This window comes from Myxine glutinosa, chromosome 5, assembly GCF_964187855.1.
Source record: "Myxine glutinosa chromosome 5, kmMyxGlut1.1, whole genome shotgun sequence".
In the NCBI taxonomy this organism is placed as follows: Eukaryota; Metazoa; Chordata; class Myxini; order Myxiniformes; family Myxinidae; genus Myxine; species Myxine glutinosa.
In genome coordinates this window covers 193437908-193460804 of record NC_136265.1, presented here as the reverse complement: position 1 = coordinate 193460804, position 22897 = coordinate 193437908, and the positions used below count along the sequence as shown (strand labels likewise).

At 50.4% G+C, this 22897-nt stretch overlaps 1 long non-coding RNA gene and 1 other non-coding gene across 2 annotated transcripts in view; one reads left to right on the top strand and one right to left on the bottom strand.

Annotated features, from left to right (window-relative positions):
* LOC144892446 (uncharacterized) overlaps positions 1 to 22897 on the top strand; it is a 689374-nt gene that overhangs the window by 177818 nt on the left and 488659 nt on the right. The gene's annotated exons all lie outside the window — the stretch shown is intronic.
* Positions 10952 to 11024, bottom strand: TRNAV-AAC (transfer RNA valine (anticodon AAC)). The gene has a single exon. It is a non-coding gene; the product is annotated as a tRNA-Val (tRNA).

Here is a 22897-nt window from a genome sequence, read left to right as displayed (position 1 = left end):
GGAATCTTTGATAAACTCACTAAATTAACAAGTCTGGAGCTGTACAGCAACTAGCTGAAGTCTGTTCCTGATTCCATGTGAAGACTTGGATAATGCTCTCATTTCAAATCAGAACCTTTTAATCGGAATATGATGTGATAAAATCACGATAATATGAAAACCAAACTTTTGATAATAGAGTAGGTACATATTTTCCGACTATTACCAGATAAAACAACTACCAAAAGATGGACAGTCACTCAAACCCCCCACAGGTCCTCGACATTCTCAATGCCATGAACACATTTTGGTACATCATGAGCGATGAAGGTTGTGATCCAGTTTCATTGAAATTGTGTGTGCAGTTTCGGGTTAGAGGGCAAATACAGTGCACATGGAAAGTCTACAATCTCTTTCAAATTTTTTTTTACCTTTTGTTGCTTTAAAGCCTGGAATTAAATTACATTCAATCAGACATTACAGCTGTGTGTCTGTTGGGATAGGGTCTCTGCCATCTTTGCACACCTTGATTGGGCAATATTTGCCCATTCTTCGGTACCAAACTGTTCAAGATCAGTCAAGTTGTGTGCGGAGCTTTGATGGACAGCAATCTTCAAGTCGCGCCACAGATTTTCGATTGGACTTAGGTCGGGCTCTGACTGGGCCACTCAAGGCCATTTATCTCTTTGTCCTCAGCTCCTCCAGTGGAGCTTTGCTGTTTTTTGGGTCGTTGTCATTCTGAAAGGTGAACTTCCATCCTAAGTTGCACCGGCAGTTCGGCCTCCAACTGCGCAGGGCGCTCGGGTGTCGTGGGCGTCGCCTCGGACTGCGGCGGGCTCCAGGTAACCGCGCCGATGTGCTGGCCCGCCGAGGAGATCTTATCGGCTTCCCTGGCGAGGGCACGGGAATCCGTGATCAACGTGCCAGCCAGGGCGAGGCATACCGGGTGAGGCAGCTGGCGAAGGAACAGCTCGCGGAACAGAAAATCCGGAGAGTGCTCACCGAGCAACGAGAGCATATAGTCCATGCGCTCGGACGGGCACGTGTCGCCGAGCTCGGGCAGAGCGAGCAGGCGCCGTGCGCGTGCTGCCGGTGAGAGGGCGAAAGCGTCGAGGAGGAGTGTCTTCAGCGCGTCGTATTTGTCAGCAGCCGGCGGGTGCTCGAGGAAGCTCAAGGCGCGGGCCGCGGTGGTGGAACCGAGCGCCGCCACAACATGGTGGAAGCGGGTGTCGTCCGCGGTGATGCCTCGCAGGGCGAACTGAGAGTCCGCCTGAGCGAACCAAACAGCCGCGTGAGCCTCCCAGAAGGTAGGCAGTTTAAGCGTCACTGCCGTATCCATGTCGGTAGGTCACCAATGAAGGAACTGCGCTCCAACGCGAGTCGAAAGAATTGACGCGACCAAAGACGGAATTCGTCCGAGTTGCTTTATTGAAACAAAACAGCTCAGGTATTCTCCCAAGCCCGTTTATCGGGCAGCAATATATATACACATTTATGTCGGGAAGTTTGCCCGGCAAAAGCTATACCGGGCATGCCCGGGTGTCAAGGGCGAGCCTTGGAAAGGCGAGTCTGGACCTGCCCGGGCGTGTTTGGCTGCGGCCTGGCAAGTCGAGGCTGGGCGTGCCCGGGCGCTCTGGACGAGCCCTGGAAAGGCAATAGCGGGCATGCCCGGACGCTCTGGGCGAGCCCTGGAAAGGCGATAGCGGGCATGCCCGGACGCTATGGGCGAGCCCTGAAAAGGCGATAGCGGGCATGCCCGGACGCTCTGGGCGAGCCCTGGAAAGGCGAGAGCGGGCATGCCCAGACGCTCTGGGCGAGCCCTGGAAAGGCGAGAGCGGGCGTGCCCGGGAACAGTGAGTCCGGGCATGCCCGGGTGAGGCGCGTCTTGCCGTGTTCTGGCAGGTGCAAGGCGATTGTGTGCATCCAGCGGTAACCGCTACAAGGGCAAATTTTCAGCTTTTTTCAAAGATGGCGCCATTATCATGTGACTTATGACGTCATAATCAGCAGTAAAAAATTATACAGGTCTGTCCAATCACTTGATAAAAATTTCGTGCCAATCAGACCAACTGTTGCAGAGAACATTCGTTTTAAGGTTTTAGGACCTGGAAAGAGGCCGGGGGGAGGGGGGTGGGGGGGGGGGGGGGGGGTGGAGGAAGGGCAGGGGAAGAAGAAGAAGAAGAAACTATCGCAGTTTTAATAGGTGGTTGTCCACATTGTATGTCTACACTGTGGGAAAGGTACTGTGTCGACATAGAGACGGGATGGGGGAGTTACATCATGAGATCTTTTCGAAATGAAATATTTTGAACAAATTTCTATTGTTATCAATTCGAAAAAATAACAATGGAAAGTATTCGAAATCCACAATTCCACCACAAACGTGCACCTCGGGGAGACCACAACACAAGGGGGACAAAGAACACTTTTACAACGTTTAAACAAATAATTTTGGAGTGATGGAGAAGGAGAGAGAACGATGATAGAAAGTGAAAAACGAAGGAATTAATTACAATGAACAATGTTTGCAATGAACACAGAAATAATGTTTGAATGTTGTTATGAAATAATCAAACCGGTAACACTTGGCTTTGTCTTTGTGACGTTTAAATGTTCATCAGAACAATAGAGATATTGCAGGTTTTTACAAGAGAAGGAACAGGAACAGATTTCAGCTGGTTCGTCTCCAGATCCAGTGTTGTGAGTTGTGTAAGTTTATCAAACACTCCATGAGGAAGAGAGTGGAGCTTGTTACAAATTAACAGAGTCCAGTTAATTTTGTTTGTGTTGTAATTCAAAGGTAAACTATTATTTTGTCATACTGTATTTCTATTTAATACCCATAAAGCCTACGATAATTATAATTATTGGGGAAAATGTCAGAGACAGAGAAAAGGCTCCTTTATATAAGGGTATGTGCCATGTGGCAAAGTATAGAAAAGAAGGGACATTCCATAGCTTGTAGAAAATGCCAAACAATACAAAATAAGGGACATTCAAAAAATCTTGTGTGCATGCTGGACTACCCTTGTGTTCTGAGGAGGAACCAAGTAATGCTCTGGGAAGGTTAAAGGGGGGCATCCTACATCTGGCAAATAAAATACATTTACTTCTTCATGTAGCTGTATGAATCAAATTGGCGACCTTTCATATTAACTTTTCTAGAGCATTACTTGGTTCCTCCTAAGAACATAAGGGTAGTAAAGCATGCACCCTAGATTTTCTGAATGTCTCTTCATTCCATTGTACCACATTTTCTGCAAGCTCTGGAATGTCCCTTATTTTCTCTACGTTGCCACATGGCACATACCATATAGAGGCGCCCTTCTATGCCCCTGGCATTTTTTCCCAATATACATTTTAAATACAAACAAAATGCATTTGTTCATCAATGCTCTTTGATTAATAGACGTACTCGGGTTTGAATGGAATGTAATTAATATATGTACTAATGTTTCAATAGTATGTAATTAAGAGCCGCATTTAGGTTTCAATGGTATGTAATTAATAGATGTACCTGGGTTTGAATGGTATGTAATTAATGGACGCACTCATGTTTCAATGGTTTGTAATTAATAGATGTACTCATATATTAATGGTGTGCAATTAATAGATGTACTCAGGTTTGAATGGTATGTAATTAATAGACATACTGTTTCAATCGTATGTAATTATGAGCCGCATTTAGTTGCCACTGGTATGTAATTAATAGACGCACTCAAGTTTCAATGGTTTGTAATTAATAGATGTATTCATATATTAATGGGATGTAATTAATAGATGCACTCACGTTTCAATGGTTTGTAATTAATAGATGTACTCATATATTAATGGGATGTAATTAATAGACGCACTCACGTTTCAATGGTTTGTAATTAATAGATGTACGCATATATTAATGGTATGTAATTAATAGATGCACCCAGGTTTCAATGGTATGTAATGAATAGATGCACTCAGGTTTCAATGGTTTGTAATTAATATATGCACTCACGTTTCCATGGTTTGTAAATAATAGATGTACTTATATATTAATGGTATGTAATCAACAGACGCACTCAGGTTTCATTGGTTTGTAATTAATAGATGTACTCAAATATATTGATGGTATGTAATTAATAGACGCTCTCATGTTTCAATGGTTTGTAATTAATAGATGAACTCATATATTAATGGTATGTAATTTATAGACACACTCAGGTTTCAATGGTATGTAAATAATAAACGCACTCAGGTTTCAATGGTTTGTAATGAATAGATGTACTCATATATTATTGGTATGTAATTTATAGACGCACTCATATATTAATGGTATGTAATTAATAGACGCACTCAGGTTTCAATGGTTTGTAATTAATAGACGTACTCATGTATTGATGGTATGTAATTAATAGACACACACGTTTCCATGGTTTGTAATTGATAGATGTACTCATATATTAATGTTATGTAATCAATAGACGCACTCAGGTTTCATTGGTTTGTAATTAATAGATGTACTCATATATTGATGGTATGTAATTCATAGATGCACTCATGTTTCAATGGTTTGTAAATAATTAATACATGTACTCATATATTGATGGTATGTAATTAATAGACGCACTCATGTTTCAATGGTTTGTAATGAATAGATATACTCATATATTAATGGTATGTAATCAATAGATGCACTCAGGTTTCATTGGTTTGTAATTAATAGATGTACTCATATATTGATGGTATGTAATTAATAGATGCACTCATGTTTCAATAGTTTGTAATTAATAGATGTACTCATATATTATTGGTATGTAATTTATCGACGCACTCATATATTAATGGTATGTAATTAATAGATGCGCTCTTGTTTCAATGGTTTGTAATTTATAGATGAACTTGAAGTGCGCGGTGCTACGCGTGCGACTTGCTACCAAGGAGGAAGCGGACAACGCGGTAAGTTTAATGTTCTTTATTAAAAGAGGTCACTGTAGCACTGGCGCGCTCCGGGCTGCACGCCCGGTGTATATCCTGAGGCCCCGCCTACCCCTCGGCGTGGCCGCCGCCCATTTGGTGCGCGGAATGATGTCACCACTCCAGTGAGCTTCCGTGTCCGCCACACGCGCCCCCCCAGAATTCCCGCGCACCTGGAGGGCCAGTTTGCGGGGCAAACGGATGACCCGGCCGAAGCGCCCTCTGGCGACCGGCGGCGTCCGGGGTGCAGGGATGCCAGGTGGGATGCCCCCGGCTGTACCCGGGATGGGTGCCGAACCGGGGGGCGGCGTGCCTGTGGTGCTGGGCGGTGCCGGGGGGCCGAGCCACCGGCGGTGGGTGGTCCACGTCGAGGTGGGCCGGCTTGAGGTGGTCTATGGAGACCCGGTCAGGAGTGCCGCCGATGTCCAGGGTGAAATGTTTCACCCCGGTCTCCAGCACGCGGAAAGGCCCATCGTACGGGGGCCGCAGTGGCGTCCGGTGGGCGTCGTGCCGGACGAAGACGTACTCCGCGGGGCGAAGCTCCAGGGCGACATGTGTAGGAGGGTGCCCGTGGTGCGCCGTCGGCACAGGGGCGAACCTCCGGGCGGTCTCCTGCAGCGCAGAACGCTCCTGCGCCGCAGACCATGGTGCCGTGGGGTCGGGGAGGAACTCGCCCGGCACCCGCAGCGGTTGTCCAAAAACCAACTCCGCCGCGGAGGCGCGCAGGTCGTCCTTGGGCGCCGTCCGGAGGCCCAGCAGGACCCAGGGGAGCCTGTCGACCCAGCCGCCGTCGCGGAGGGTGGCCCGGAGCGCGGCCTTCAAGGAGCGGTGGAAGCGCTCGCACAGGCCGTTGGCCTGGGGGTGGTAGGCCGTGGTTCAGTGCAGCTGGACCCCGAGCCCCCGAGAATTCGGGGAGCTTGATGGAGACCGCGTTGGTAGCCATTGTTGCGGCGGTTTCGGGTCGTCAGCGACGGCTGACTCGAATGTCGGAGGTCACCAATGAAGCACGCGGTGCTACGCGCGTGACTTGCTACCAAGGAGGAAGCGGACAACGCGGTAAGTTTTCGTTCTTTATTCCAAAGAGGTCACTGTAGCACTGGCGCGCTCTGGGCTGCACGTCCGGTGTATATCCTGAGGCCACGCCTACCCCTCTGGTGTGGCCGCCGCACACTTTGTGCGCGGAATGATGTCACCACGCCAGTGGGCTTTCGTGTACGCCACAGTATCATACATGATTCCAACCCTTTTGGTTATTTAACTGATTTTCCTCTAATCCGGGTGGCGGCCATTTTGTATTTCGTCAATATGGGGCCCCCCGGGGGGTGGGGTGGGGGGCGTCCGTCTTGGCGCCCGTCAAAAATTGAAAGAGCATGGCATGGGCAACATCTGGGCCAAATTTGGTGCTTTTGGAAGAATTTGAACCAAACGGCCCCAAAATATCCCTAAGGGCCCTGTAGTCAGGTTCACGATGGTAACAAATATAATTTGGATCAAATTTTTTGGAGATTAGCAAAACTATACATTTTTGGAATATTCAGAGCATGAGGATTCCAAAAATTAATGTTGGCATTTGCATAGACACCTTTGCGAAAATGACACTCAGGACAGTGATGAAGATATATGTACAGGTTCACTATGTTAACAAATATAATTTCGTTCAAAATGTTGGGATTAGCAAACCTGTACATTTTTGGAATCATCAGAGCATGGAGAATCCGAAAATCAATGTTGGCATTTGCACAGACACCTGCATGGCCGCCATTTTGGATTTTCAAAATGGCCACCATAAAATACATATTGTTACAGACGCGGTTTTAGATGTTAGTTTACCGAGCGGTTTGGTATTACCGCGTCCGCACAGGTACTCCCCGATTAGAACCCTATCCCGCCCGATTCCACTCGAACGTTGGCCAAATCGCGCTATGCTAAATCAATGAAGGAAAGGACACAACGGCTGGGATTAATGTAACGACACAAGGGGTACAGTTCTCAAGACCTCCGGAGGAGGATATAATTGGTGATGCAGAAACGGGTAGATTACACGGTAAGAGGTAAAGCACAGAAAGATGGGCACTTAGACACAGTCTTATCTATCCCCGACAGACCACAGACAAACGGGACAAGACTGACTCACACAGGGATTGATGGCAAGGAAGGGCAGGCAGTCGATAGCTCAAGGTGCACCTTGGCTCAGGGACAGGATACAGCTCGGTCCAGTCCAGAGATGCGGGGAGGTATTCAGCGCTTGGTTGGTGGCGTCCCTCTTCCTTCAAGCTGAGGCGCATCTGACGTCACCTCCCTCTTCCTGCGCATGTCCAGCGGGGAGTGACATGCCCTCGGCTCGTTAGCTCCGCCCCAGATGGAATCGGTCCGCCGCTTCCATTGGGTGCGGGGGGTTACCGGGCTCCGCCCTTGACGAGGAGCTGACAGCGAGCCCCTGCGTGGTAACCCCGTCGGAGCACATGTTCAATGGCGGCTAACCAAGCCGGAGTGAGGACGCACACTCCCCGCGCCGCCGCCGCTGTTGTTGTTGTTGTTGTTGTACCATAAGGAAGAGCTGCGGGGAGGTATTGGGAGGTCCTAAACTTTCTAACGGTGCCATACAATCACATTCTGGTGCAACGAAGAGTCAGGATTAATGGAAACGAGTCCTTAACTGACATAGACTAAGAATAACTAGCAAGATGTCCTATAGTTGTCTACGTGAGATGCGGTGAACCTGGGTGCGACATTTAATGGGGGAAATAGGGGAAGGTCGGTTCTACAGAGTGTTGTTTACAGAAAATGTGACTAGGGAATGGGGGATTGGGGATAGTTGGGAAGTATTGGGGAAATAGGGGAATATTTACAAGCGGATATGGATGGAGGCCAAATCCCATATCCGCAACATTGCACCCTTCTCTACCTCGGGGCGTCCCGACCCGATAAATTTTTACCTACGTTAGTGTGGCACTCAGATGTAGTTCCCTCTACTATTAACTCAACCCTGAGTGCGACAGTTTTACAGATGTTCACAAATGAGTAAATATGTCCCCCTGCGACGTTGCACCCTTCTCCTCACAGAAACACACCCACAGGATAACCGAATCGCGGAAAGAATCCTCAAACTAAACATACAGCCGGTAGGGAGCATTATTTACACAAGACTACACTGATATTTACACTACGATCCAGGACCTGTTCTTTGAGGAACACATGCAGATGTTATGCATAGAGAGAGCACGCATGCCAGCATCGATACACCACCCCACGAGTGCTCTGTGGCCTTACGGCCTTTAATAATGTGCAGAGCACCCCATCCAAGCACCAAAAGCACCACCCCATCATGTACAGTCAGCACCATCCGGTGCACCAATAAAGTGTTCAATAATCACCGGTGGTGTCGCAGCCGGCCGATGTTCTGCCGCTGGTCTTGCCTTGGAGCCCACTTGGTGTTCTGGCTTCCTTCAAAAATAAAGAAAGGCGCCAACCGCGTCCATTTCTAAATTGTGGCCGTCAGGGGGGGCCAACTATAAGTGGTTCACCTGTATGGCATAGGTGCCACGTTGACCCAGAAGTCCATCAACGGGTGGTGCTTGGCCGCAAAAGAACTGCGGTCCATGGTGGGCGGCCACAAAAATTGCGGTCCATATGGTGTATCGATCCAGGCAGCAAGCAGCGAAAGTACAGGCCCACAACTGCGGAGCCAGCACCTCTCTCTCCTCTCTCTCTGCCCCAAAGCCAGATCCTCGTAGGTGGGAGACAAAAGAAGAAGACAAGTGAGTAAGGTGGTAAGGGCGCAAAAGTGCACGCAATACCAGGTGATGCACACTGGGGGCACATGGGAACCAGGTGAGACAGGTACGTTCCTACCGTACGCCCCCCCCCCCACCAGGTAACCTACATTGCCCCTCCCTTACCCCTTACTGTATCCACAAAACACAACACTACCCATAAACATCTACTTTACACATCAACAAACGTCCCTACTGTCTTCCCCGTTCCTCCCATAAACCAAATTCGTCTTCTCTCCCTCCTAACCAATCAAATTTGCCATTTCCAACTCTCATCAAAATTTGCCATCTCCAACTCAACATCAAAATTTGCCATCACCAATTCATCATCAGTCCCTCCTAAGGAGGGAGAGATGGAATCACCCCAATGTCTTATCCACGTCGTGATGCGTCTCACAAATCCACACAGCAATTCTCATTTCCTGCACACAGAACAAAGAAAACACAGGTGTGGAGTCATCATCATCACCTCAGGTAAGTGGCTGCGTATGGTGCGACAGGTTCATCAATCCTAACTATTTCCTAAATGACTTTAACAACTTTACATTACCCGGGGTCTTTCCCTGCCAATCCATTGGCCAACTTATACTATGGGTTCTAAAAACTAATTCCCATTGACCAAACTGTGGTGCTTCTCAATTTGGGGTCTCACTCCCCCGATTCATCTCCCGGTGCCCTCGCACAATTTCTGGGCTGTGACGTGTAGCTCTCCCAGCAGGTCTACCCACCTGCACACCTCCACCACTGCAGTTGCCACCCGAGCTTACCTAGCTCCTCACCCTAACCTAACTAACTGGGGAAGGCCCTCTCGCACTCTCACCCCCTCAGTGCCCTCTCTGGCACGGGCTGCCCGATCCACCCCCGGGATCCTCAGGCACCCACTGACACTAACGGCTCCCAGAGCCCACCTGCGGCCTCACCTGGCCGACATCCTCACAGTGGTGGAGTGCCCAAACCAACTGCACACACTAACACGAGGAGGAGTGTCTTCAGCGCGTCGTATTTGTCAGCAGCCGGCGGGTGCTGGAGGAGGCTCAAGGCGCGGGCCGCGGTGGCGGAACCGAGCGCCGCCACAACATGGTGGAAGCGGGTGTCGTCCGCGGTGATGCCTCGCAGGGCGAACTGAGAGTCCGCCTGAGCGAACCAAACAGCCGCGTGAGCCTCCCAGAAGGTAGGCAGTTTAAGCGTCACTGCCGAATCCATGTCGGTAGGTCACCAATGAAGGAGCTGGGCTCCAACGCGAGTTGAAAGAATTGACGCGACCAAAGATGGAAATTCGTCCGAGTAGGTTTAATAAATGTATCACACTCGGGTACTCTGAAAAGCCCGTTTATCGGGCAGCAATATATATACACATTTATGTCGGGAAGTTTGCCCGGCAAAAGCTGTACCGGGCATGCCCGGGTATCAAGGGCGAGCCTTGGAAAGGCGAGTCTGGACCTGCCCGGGCGTGTTTGGCTGTGGCCTGGCAAGTCGAGGCTGGGCGTGCCCGGGCGCTCTGGACGAGCACTGGAAAGGCGATAGCGGGCATGCCCGGACGCTCTGGGCGAGCCCTGGAAAGGCGATAGCGGGCATGCCCGGACGCTCTGGGCGAGCCCTGGAAAGGCGATAGCGGGCATGCCCGGACGCTCTGGGCGAGCCCGGGAAAGACGACACCGGGCGTGCCCAGGAGGTTCGGGCGTGCCCGGGAACAGTGAGTCCGGGCATGCCCGGGAGAGGCGCGTCTGGCCGTGTTCTGGCCGGTGCAAGGCGATTGTGTGCATCCAGCGGTAACCGCTACAGTATTACATAATACATGATATTGCAAGTCCTTTGAAGTTATAGGTTGTTATAGGAAGTTATAGGTAGTATCAGATTGAACTATAAGTCCTATACACAGGATCTACGAGGTCTATACCGTTCAGGAATATGCTTTTACAGATCTTCATCACTGTCCTGAGGGTCATTTTCGCAAAGGTGTCTCCGCAAATGTAAACATTAATTTTTGGTTTCCTCATGCTCTGAATATTTCAAAAATGTGTACTTTTGCTAATCTCCAAAAATTTTGAACGAAAAAACATAGTGAACCTGACTACTGACTAAAACACACAAACCGGAGTGATCAACATACTTGCAAAAAAGTGCAACTGTGTTCTTGCGTAATCGCCAGAAGAGAACGAGCTGCTGAACCCCAATGTTCGCTTCGCGTAAGCGGGGTAAAAACAGCGACGGGTTCGAGAGAAAAATCTCATGTAATAAATAAGTTTTGTTTCCGCCCGGTTTCGGACCAGGGCCCTTTCGCGTGTTAGGCGAACGTGATAACCACTACACTACAGAAACCTGGTTGGTGGAATCGATCATTTTGTAGTCTTGATGAAGAACGAAACATAAACATGTGTGAATCTGTCGTTCAGAGCAACTCATGTTCTCCTTCATTCCTCATGTCATGTTCAACTGTTCGTGACGTTATTTACTAATCGTTAAAAAAAAGAATCACAATTTTCTTCAATTTTGAACACAAGTAATAAATTAAATTCTGAGGTTTATCGCTTATTTCGCATCAATTGAGTTTTGCTTCGAGTGGAATCAGAAAGTATAACACAGTTAATAATCTATTTGTCATGGAGCAAGTGTTTGTTTGTATGTATGTATGTATGTACGTATGTATGTATGTACGTATGTATGTATGTATGTTTGTACGTATGTACGTATGTATGCATGTATGTATGCATGTACGTATGTATGTATGTATGAATGAATGAATGTATGTTTGTATGTTTGTGTGTATGTATGTATTGTTACAGACGCGGTTTTGGATGTTAGTTTACCGAGCGGTTTGGTATGACCGCGTCTGCACAGTTTACCCGATTCCACTCGAACGTTGACTAAGTCGCGCTATGCTAAATCAATTAAGGAAAGGACACAACGGCTGGGTTAGATGACACGACACCAGGGGTACAGTTCTCAAGACCTCCGGAGGAGGTTATAATATTTGTATGCAGAGCGTTGAGATTACAAGGACAAGAGGTACAGCATAGGAAGGTAGGCACTTAGACACACTTATCTTATTCCCGACAGACCACAGATAAACGGGACAAGACTGACTCACACAGGGATTGATGGCAAGGAAGGGCAGGTAGTCGCTGGACAGCACAAGGTGCACCTTGGCTCAGGGACAGGATAGCGCGGTCCAAAAGATGCAGGGAGGTATCGTCGCGCTGGAGGTGGCGTCTGGTTCTCTTCAAGCTGGGGGCACATCTGACGTCACCTCCGGTAAGTGGCTGCGTATATCCAGCGGGGAGTGACACGCCCTCGGCTCGTTAGCTCCGCCCCAGATGGAATCGGCCCGCCGCTTCTTATTGGGTGCGGGGGGTTACCGGGCTCCGCCCTTGACGAGGAGCTGACAGTCAGCCCCTTCGTGGTAACCCCGTGGAGCACATGGGCAATGGCGGCTAACCAAGCCGGAGTGAGGACGCACACTCCCCGCGCCGCGCCACGCCGCCCCCCTCTGTTGTTGTAGTTGTTGTTGTAGTTCCATGAGATGATGGGAGGATGCGGAGATGAGGTTGTGGGGAGGTATTGGGAGGTCCTAAACTCACTACTGGTGCCATACAATCACATTCTGGTGCAACAAAGAGTCAGAATTAATGGAAATGAGTCCTTAACTGACATAGACTAAGAATAACTAGCAGGATGTCCTATAGTTGTCTACGTGAGATGCGGTGAACCTGGGTGCGACATTTAATGGGGGAAATAGGGGAAGGTCGGTTCTACAGAGTGTTGTTTACAGACAATGGGACTAGGGAATGGGGGATTGGGGATAGTTGGGGAGTATTGGGGAAATTGGGGAATATTTACAAGCGGATATGGATGGAGGCCAAATCCCATATCCGCAACATTGCACCCTTCTCTACCTCGGGGCTTCCCGACCCGATAAATCTTTACCTACGTTAGTGTGGCACTCAGATGTAGTTCCCTCTACTATTAACTCTACCCTGAGTGCGACAGTTTTACAGATGTTTACAAATGAGTAAATATGTCCCCCTGCGACGTTGCACCCTTCTCCTCACGGAAACACACCCACAGGATAACCGAATCGCGGAAAGAATCCTCAAACTAAACATACAGCCGGTAGGGAGCATCATTTATACAAGACTACACTGATATTTACACTACGATCCAGGACCTGTTTTTGGAGGAACACATGCAGATGTTATGCATAGAGAGAGCACGCATGCCAGCATCGATACACCAACCCACGAGTGCTCTGTGGCCCTACGGCCTTTAATAATGTGCAGAGCACCCCATCCAAGCACCAAAAGCACCACCCCATCATGTACAGTCAGCACCATCCGGTGCACCAATAAAGTGTTTATGGTCACCGGTGGTGTCGCAGCCGGCCGATGTTCTGCCGCTGGTCTTGTCTTCGTGTGGTGCACTTGGCCTTCTGGCTTCTTTCAAAAATAAAGAAAGGCGCCAACCGCGTCCATTTCTTTATTGTGGCCGTCAGGGGGCCAACTATTAGTGGTTCACCTGTCTGGCATAGGTGCCACGTTGACCCATAGGTCCATCGACGGGTGGTGCTTGCCCGCAAAAGACTGCGGTCCATGGTGGGCGGCCACAAAAATTGCGGTCCATATGGTGTATCGATCCCGGCAGCAAGCAGCGAAAGTGCAGGCCCACAACTGCGGAGCCAGCACCTCTCTCTCCTCTCTCTCTGCCCCAAAGCACTGGGGGCACATGGGAACCAGGTGAGACAGGTACGTTCCTACCGTACGCCCCCCCCCCACCAGGTAACCTACATTGCCCCTCCCTTACCCCTTACTGCATCCACAAAACACAACACTACCCATAAACATCTACTTTACAAATCAACAAACGTCCCTACTGTCTTCCCCGTTCCTCCCATAAACCAAATTCGTCTTCTCTCCCTCCTAACCAATCAAATTTGCCATTTCCAACTCTCATCACAATTTGCCATCTCCAACTCAACATCAAAATTTGCCATCAGCAATTCATCATCAGTCCCTCCTAAGGAGGGAGAGATGGAATCACCCCAATGTCTCATCCACGTCGTGATGCGTCTCACAAATCCAACAGCAATTCTTATTTCCTGCATCACAGAACAAAGAAAACACAGGTGTGGAGTCATCATCATCACCACAGGTAAGTGGCTGCGTATGGTGCGACAGGTTCATCAATCCTAACTATTTCCTAAATGACTTTAACAACTTTACATTACCCGGGGTCTTTCTCCTGCCAAACCATTGGCCCTCTTACACTATGGGTTCTAAAAACCAATTCCCATTGACAAACTGTGGTGCTTTTCAATTTGGGGTCTCACTCCCCCGATTCATCTCCCGGTGCCCTCGCACAATTTCTGGGCCGCGACGTGTAGCTCTCCCAGCAGGTCTACCCACCTGCACACCTCCACCACTGCAGTTGCCTCCGAGCTTACCTGCTCCTTACCCTAACCTATCTACTTGGGGAAGGCCCTCTGGCTCTCTCCCCACTCGGTGCCCTCTCTGGCACTGGGCTACCCGGGCCCCTCCTCCGGATCCTCGGGCCCCCTCCACAACTCTACCGGCTCCCAGAGCCCACCTGCGGCCTCACCTGGCCGACATCCTCACAGTGGTGGAGTGCCCAAACCAACTACACACACTAACAGGCTACACGCCCAGCCATTTCCACAACACTAATGCACCCATCCAAATACCATTCTGCGACCGCACCACAAATGCCAATATCCAACCACAATTTACCTATACCCTCTACCTAACACTTACACTACCCGCCCCGGGTATCCGTGATGGGGGTCCACTCTTCCCCCATCCACACCTTCGCACCATGCACACCACTCCGTACCACTTACTCCAACTCTCTCCACACCACTCACTTGCACACCTGTGCTCTCACACCTGGTGCCACCTGCACCCTTCTCTCCCCAAGCGCATTCGCGCTGATCCACAACACTCACTACTCATACACTGCTCCACACACCTGTCCAGTTCCCACACAGCATCATCTCATCTAACTACTCCCCTCTGACACTTGCGCTTCCCAGTCGTCCCTTTAAACTCTTGCGCTCCCTCGTCATTATCATCCATACTAATCTACCTGCGTCCCCACTACAGGTATCAGTCACTATCTAACCTTAACGTTACCTACTGTCATCTTCGCTAGATCCCTACACACCATATCCTAACCCACCCGGGCTAGTTTTCACTGCCATAAACCCCATAAACTATAGCGCATTTGCCCCACCATAGGAAGGGTGGCAGGGATGCCACCCTTACCCACCGGGCCCAGCGCTCACTACCAATTTTGCACATCAAATTTCAACAAATCAAAAATTTGCCAATCACTACTCATCATCTGCGAATCATTACTGCCAATCCTTTGCCAATCATCAAATTTTGTTTTTTTCTAATTTTGGGTCCAAAACACTAACCTCATCACACAGTCTACTCACTAATGCCTCTCGGTGCGCCAATTCCTGTCCAAAGCCCGGCTTCGTAAAGCCGAGCAATGAATGCGGGTTGTGTTGTGCCAGCGGCTGGACGCGTCCGGCACTCGGTGCAGGGACGGGGGCTTACCCGGGCCGAGATCCCACGCACCACCCCGGCGTGGAGCCATCCAATGTCCCGATCTCGACCTGCCGGAATGCCTCAACAAAAAGTGGTCGCCATGACGACCCTTCCTATCCAGCTGCCCGCTCCGCCTAGTGGAGCCCGGACACGGCCGTTCCACGCGAGGCCCAGCGTGGATCGCGCACGGCGGTCCTTTCGAACCCGCCGTGGCTCGGATCCCCGCTGGTTCTCGCGGCACGCACCGAGGGCCCGCTTCGGCTAAAAGTCGACCTAACCTCTAACCCGGTTATCGTCGATGCCTCACCTGGATGCTTACAAGCATACGCTACCCCTTTCGTGCTCATACATCCAGCCGTTTCCATGCTCCTCGTCGTACCTCTTCTTACACACCTCGGTACACCCATTCCGCTCACCGACTTGGTCACACACCTGACCACCGAACACCTTGGCACACATTCGTCGCTCGCACACCTCACCAACACACCTCTTCGCGCCCCCTCCTCGGTCACCTCCTCTGTGACAACCACAGGTGTGCTCTCACTCGCACACCCAACCACGTGCCTCACTACCAATTCCAGCGTGCATTCCCACTCACGCTCTACCATTCCAGGTGTGCATCCTTCCATTCCAGGTTCACATCCTCGCTCACCTGTCACAACCAACTCACGCTCCTTGTCACTCTCACTACTCTCACCACTACTCTTGACAGCGCACTCACCCTTACTCTTGACAGCGCACTCTTTTCTCATGCACCCGTCCGTTACACACCTCTCTCGCGCACACTCTTGCGCACACTCTCCCATCACACCCTCTGTAACACTTACCACACCGCGCTTCCATGTGCTCCCTCGCACACGCGCTACGACCGACTCACTCTCGCCAGCACCCTCACTCCTTGGCACGCACTTTTTCCTCACACACCCCAGAGTCGGACTTTCTCGCACACCTCCTTTTTCGCACACCAGACCTGTCGCACACTTCACCAACGGCCTCTCACGAACACCCGGGTCCATCTCGACCCCCAAGCTTCTTAAATCCCCTGGCGCATCATACGCACGACCATATTGGTCACCACTTACACCGGGTCCTCTTCCTCTTCGCTTCTCCTCCATCACCTGCGAATCCCTCATCCGGTTAATGAGCACATCATCACGATCCAAACACAGACTTTGGACCAATTCTTTTACTTCCTCCTTTATCTCTTTCTTATCCTCTCTCCGTCGCTTCTTAATTTCGCTCACCCCTTCTTCCACTTCTTCTAATTTCTGCTTCACCTCTTTTATGTCCCGGTACGTCTCCTCAAGCTCGTCCTCTAAGGCTACCTTGACCGTTTCCATGTGCGTCCTCACCTGCCGGTCCTTCGTCTCCATTACCTCTATCACCTCGTCCAACCTCGTGGTCAGTCCCTCACGTACCATCTGACATTCCCTCTTCGTCGCTACCAAGTCATTTTTTAGGTCATTTTGTGTCGCTTTTAACCCTCCTATTACCGCTGTGTTCTTCTTTACCTGGTCCGTTAGTTCTTTTTGTCCCTCTGTCAGTTGTTCTACTTCCTGCGTCAGGTCCTCTATGCCCCCTTGTAACTTTACAGTCCCCTTTCTCACCTCCTTCTCCATGTGCTCCTTACAGTGCCTCACCACCTCGCGCACTCCTCCGACCTCCTCACTCACACCTCTTCTGATCTCTTCACCCATCACTTGCATCTCCTGCCCAGATGCCACCCTCATCTGCTCCATTTCCTCCCTGTGAGCATCCAGTTTGGTTTCTACCCCCATTCTGACCCCCTCTATCTGCTGCCCCATTTGTTTAACTTCCCTTTCCGCTTGGTCCCTCATGTCCCTCAATTTGCCTTCCATCCTGTTTTCTAACCCCTCTAACCCCTTTTGCATCCCTTCCATTTGATTCTCTTGAGCGGCCATTCTGTTTTCTACCCCCATTAACCCATTTCTCACCTCTTTTATCCCATTGTCTAACCCCTCAAAATTATTGTCTAACTTCCCAAATTTCTTGTCTAACTCCTCAAAATTATTGTCTAACTTCCCAAATTTCTTGTCTAATCCCTTAAAATTATTGTCTAACCCCTCACCGGTACCCCTCGCTTCGTCCCTCATTACCCCCATTTGGCCCTCCAATCGCTCACCCTGAGCTACCATCCGGTTCCCCATTACCCCCATTTGGTTTCCCATTACCCCCAATTGCTTACTCTGAGCCCTCGCTTCGTCCCTCATTACCCCCATTTGGCCCTCCAATCGCTCACCCAATCGCTCACTATTAGCCCTCATTTGCTCACTATTCTGGGCCATAAGGGCCTTTATTTGTATTAAAAAAAGGTTCATATCCACCAGTGGCGCTACTACGGTCGCGGGCGTGGACGCCGTGGCCATGTGCGAGGCGCCATTTTGCGCGCCCGTAACCTCGTGCGTGACGACGCTATTTTGCGACCCTGCCACCCTCACTGCTTCGCTCTCCTCATGTCCCTCATTTTGGTCCTGGATCGACCCTGCCTCACTCTCCTCTACCGGAACCCAGCCGTCTTGGTCTGCCATAGCGCGACTTTCAAAATTCGGGTTTTTATTTTTTTTTGAAAACACAATCAAATTTCGCTGTTATAATTTCGAGCGCGTGAAACGCGCTCCGGATCGAATCCCACTTCCCGACACCAAATGTTACAGACGCGGTTTTGGTTGTTAGTTTACCGAGCGGTTTGGTATGACCGCGTCTGCACAGTTTACCCGATTCCACTCGAACGTTGACTAAGTCGCGCTATGCTAAATCAATTAAGGAAAGGACACAACGGCTGGGTTAGATGACACGACACCAGGGGTACAGTTCTCAAGACCTCCGGAGGAGGTTATAATATTTGTATGCAGAGCGTTGAGATTACAAGGACAAGAGGTACAGCATAGGAAGGTAGGCACTTAGACACACTTATCTTATTCCCGACAGACCACAGATAAACGGGACAAGACTGACTCACACAGGGATTGATGGCAAGGAAGGGCAGGTAGTCGCTGGACAGCACAAGGTGCACCTTGGCTCAGGGACAGGATAGCGCGGTCCAAAAGATGCAGGGAGGTATCGTCGCGCTGGAGGTGGCGTCTGGTTCTCTTCAAGCTGGGGGCGCATCTGACGTCACCTCCGGTAAGTGGCTGCGTATATCCAGCGGGGAGTGACACGCCCTCGGCTCGTTAGCTCCGCCCCAGATGGAATCGGCCCGCCGCTTCTTATTGGGTGCGGGGGGTTACCGGGCTCCGCCCTTGACGAGGAGCTGACAGTCAGCCCCTTCGTGGTAACCCCGTGGAGCACATGGGCAATGGCGGCTAACCAAGCCGGAGTGAGGACGCACACTCCCCGCGCCGCGCCGCGCCGCCCCCCTCTGTTGTTGTAGTTGTTGTTGTAGTTCCATGAGATGATGGGAGGATGCGGAGATGAGGTTGTGGGGAGGTATTGGGAGGTCCTAAACTCACTACTGGTGCCATACAATCACATTCTGGTGCAACGAAGAGTCAGAATTAATGGAAACGAGTCCTTAACTGACATAGACTAAGAATAACTAGCAGGATGTCCTATAGTTGTCTACGTGAGATGCGGTGAACCTGGGTGCGACATTTAATGGGGGAAATAGGGGAAGGTCGGTTCTACAGAGTGTTGTTTACAGACAATGGGACTAGGGAATGGGGGATTGGGGATAGTTGGGGAGTATTGGGGAAATAGGGGAATATTTACAAGCGGATATGGATGGAGGCCAAATCCCATATCCGCAACAGTATGTATGAAATGCGAGGCACTCTCTTTACCCATTGGATGGATGTTGCGGAATCCAACGTCGGCCTTCCCCACTTACCAAGGGGGGATTAATCCCCTCGCTTATGACTGACCGACGTGGTCCCGGGGGTATGACACCACGCCCGGTCGCCGCTGGGTAGGGTAGTAGGCCAAAACGTCCTATGACCTAATTACCAGCGCTTCCCGGCATGCGAGGAAATACTCCCCCGCTCAAGGCCGCAGCGTAATGGATTGGATGTTTGCGCCGAGCGAAGCGAACTGCGGCGTGTGCCGTTTACCAAGAATAGACCCGATTCTTTACGTTGGCCAAATCGTGCCACAGGTTGTCAATGGGGAAAAGACATAGACGACGGATGTGAAGAAGAAGAAGAAGACAAAGCCAAAGGTTGGGAATACGAATACTATTTATTACTACTATTTACACAATTAAAGAAACCAAGGAAGAAGGAAGGATAATAAAATAAAAGCCAGAAAGAAGCAAGGAGACACAGTGCAACGCTAGCTTACCTATGGCAGTCTTACTTATACCCAGCGACAAGACACACAAAGACAGACTACGAGCACACTTACACGGGGGATGATGACAGGAATGGCAGGAGGTGGATGGCTGGTGGGAGAGGAAGGCACGGAGCTGGCTGGAGCTTGATCCTGCACGGGACGTCGGGCTGGACCTCGACGGCCACCGATGCCACCGATCCTGGTTCCCGCTGGGTAACGGGTCGGAGCTGCCTGGTGGAGCCAACGCTACCTGGTGGAGTCAAAGCTGCTGGTGGAGGGTCTGGCGTGACGGGTTCTCTCTCTTTGTCTCGCAACTCGCAGGACTCTCTCACTCTCTTGGCTCTCTCCCACTCTTGAACTCGCTCTCTGGACTCCTCCCTCTTGAACTTAATGGTTCGCTGTCTCTTCGCCGTATATCTCCCGTCTCTCTCACAAAGGCTTCCGCGCGCGCTTATATCTCGCCTCGGGCGATCAAGCCGCCGGCCTCCAGGACACACCCATCGGTGAGGTCGCCTCGGCCCTGATTGGTCGCGAGGGCTCACCGATCCCGCCCTTAGAGGAGGCGTTGGCAAGGCCACGCCTTGTTCCTGGCGCTGGGCTGACTCCTCCCACCTTCGGCTCCGAGATGACCTCGTGGCTAATGGAGTCTTGCAGCGAAAACAACCACAACCCCACAGCAGCGGCAGAATGTAGCAACCCGCCCAGTGCAGTTGGCAATTGACGAAAGGGGGGATGTGCAGGGAATCTACTCTATTTGAATTCAGTGCAATGGAGTGTTAAATTAATGGAAGACACAGCCTTAATCTAATACACATAATAAGGAGATAAGTACTGAACAGGGAGATCTATGATTTGGCTACGTGATTGTATATGACCTAACTAAGGGACGCCCTTTGACCTTTACACACAACAAATGGAGGAAGGAGGGTGATATTTTACAATTACAATAAAAAAACACAATTCTCACATCCATAACACTGCACCCTCCTCCTCTTAGGCACGTCCCGGGCCTATTACTTTTACCTTTAGTGTGGCACGTAGGTGTAGTTCACTCTACATTTAACCTGACCCTGAGTGTGACGGTTTTAAAACACAAATAAATATGTCCCGCTGCTCCATTGCACCCTACCTAACAGACTCACGCCCACAGCTAACCGAATTGCGGAATGGTTTTCAAACTAAACACTTACGGTGGGGGCGCATTATTTACAATGACGCTACTGGTATTTACAAAACTAACCCAGGACCTGTGATTGTTCTTTTGGGGGGGGGGGGGGGGGAGACAGCCTGTGCTGCATCGACGCACCAGAAAGCACCAAAACACCATCAAGCACCAATCGGTGCACAGTCACCACAGTTCAATAAAAACAGTAAACCCAAACCCTGCTGGTGGTCTTGCTCTTCGGCTCCTCTGCTGGCTAATGTTCTTCCAGATGTTGTCAACTTCTTTGCTGGCGGCCTATTTGCAATAATAAAATGAAATGCACCAAACGTGTCCGTTTTTATTTATGGCCCAAAGGGCCGACTATGTGTGGTTCACCTGTGTGGCATAGGTGCCCTGTGACCAAGGTCCGCCAGCAAGATCTCGGGCCTTCATGGCCGGTTCCAGCAGAGGGGCCATGCCCCCAACCCATGGGGTCCATAAGTGGTGCTCAGTCACAGACATGTGGTCCATACGTGGTGCATCGATGCAGACAGCTGTGGTTGCGAGAGCTCTGGCACACAATGGCTGACTCCCGCACGCTCCCCTCAGCGCCCAGTGGCGCACAGTCCTCGGGTGGGAGACAAGGGGGGGGGGGGGGGGGACGAAGACAGGTGAGTGAGGGGTAAGGTCACAAGGGTACACATCAACAAGGCAATGCAAGACGAGGTGCGTACGGAGAGCGAAGTGAGAAAGCTCGTCCCTACCGTACGTCACCCCCCCTGTTACCTACTCAACCCTTGCCCTTACCCCATATGTACAAAAATCCTACGCAGTTACAAATTCGTCACTGCCGTCACGTCTTCCCCATATTTCCCCTATACCAATTTCGTCACCACAATCCCTATAACCAAAATTTGCCATCACCAATTCATCATCAATCCTCATAAGGAGGGAGAGATGGAACACAAAGCACAATGTCACACCCACGTCATGATGCGTCTCACATTCCAAACATTTGCACAATAAAAATAATCAAACCTGGCATGGTGTGGAGTAGCGTCACCCCAGGTGAGTGGATGTAGATGGTGCGAGGAGATTCTTAATCCTAACTATCCTCTAAATGACTTTAATACTCTTTGCACTACCCGGGGTCTTTCCCTGCAAAACCATTAGCCAACTTACTCTATGGGTTCTAAAAACCAATTCCCATTGACCAAACTGTTGTGCTTCATCAATTTGGGGTCTCACTCCCCTGATTCAACTCCCTGTGCCCTTGCACAATTTCATGACTGGGTCGTGTGGCTCTCCCAGCAGGTCTACCCACCTGCACACCTCCACCACTGTAGTTGCCTCCGAGCTTACCTGCTCCTTAACCTAACCTATCTACCTGGGGAAGGCCCTCTGGCGCTCTCCCCACTCGGTGCCCTCTCTGGCACTGAGCTACCCGGGTCCGTCCTCCGGATCCTCGGGCCCCATCCACAACTCTACCGGCTCCCAGAGCCCACCTGCGGCCTCACCTGGCCGACATCCTCACAGTGGTGGAGTGCTCAACCAACTACACACACTAACAGGCCACACGCCCAGCCATTTCCACGTCACTAATGCACCCATCCAAACTCCATTCTTCCACACGCACCACAGATGCCAATATCCAACCACAATTTACCTGTACACTCTACCTAACACTTACACTACCCTCCCCGGGTATTCGTGATGGGGGTCCACTCTTCCCCCATTCACACCTTCGCACCATCCACTCCAATCCACAGTTTCCACCATACTCACTCCACGACCATCCATTCCATACTCCATATATTCCACTCAACCATTCTCCATTCACCTGCAGTTGCACACCTGTGCAATCACTCCTCTTGGTGCTTCCTGCACCCTCCTTCCTCCCAGGACCATTTGGTCAACACAACACACAATCACGATTACTCACTCATACACTGCTCCATACGCCTGTTCAGTTGCACACCTGTGCAATCTCAATTGTTCCTCACTCACTGCTCCATACACTTCCACGCTCAATACAACTCACAATCACCTTCTCACAATACACTCCTGAGTACACATTTAAACACACACACAGCATCATCTGATCTACCTGGTGCCCTGCTAAAACTCGCGCTTCCCCGTCGCCCCTTACATTATTGCGCTCCCTCGTAATTATCATCCAACTACCCTCTCTAAGT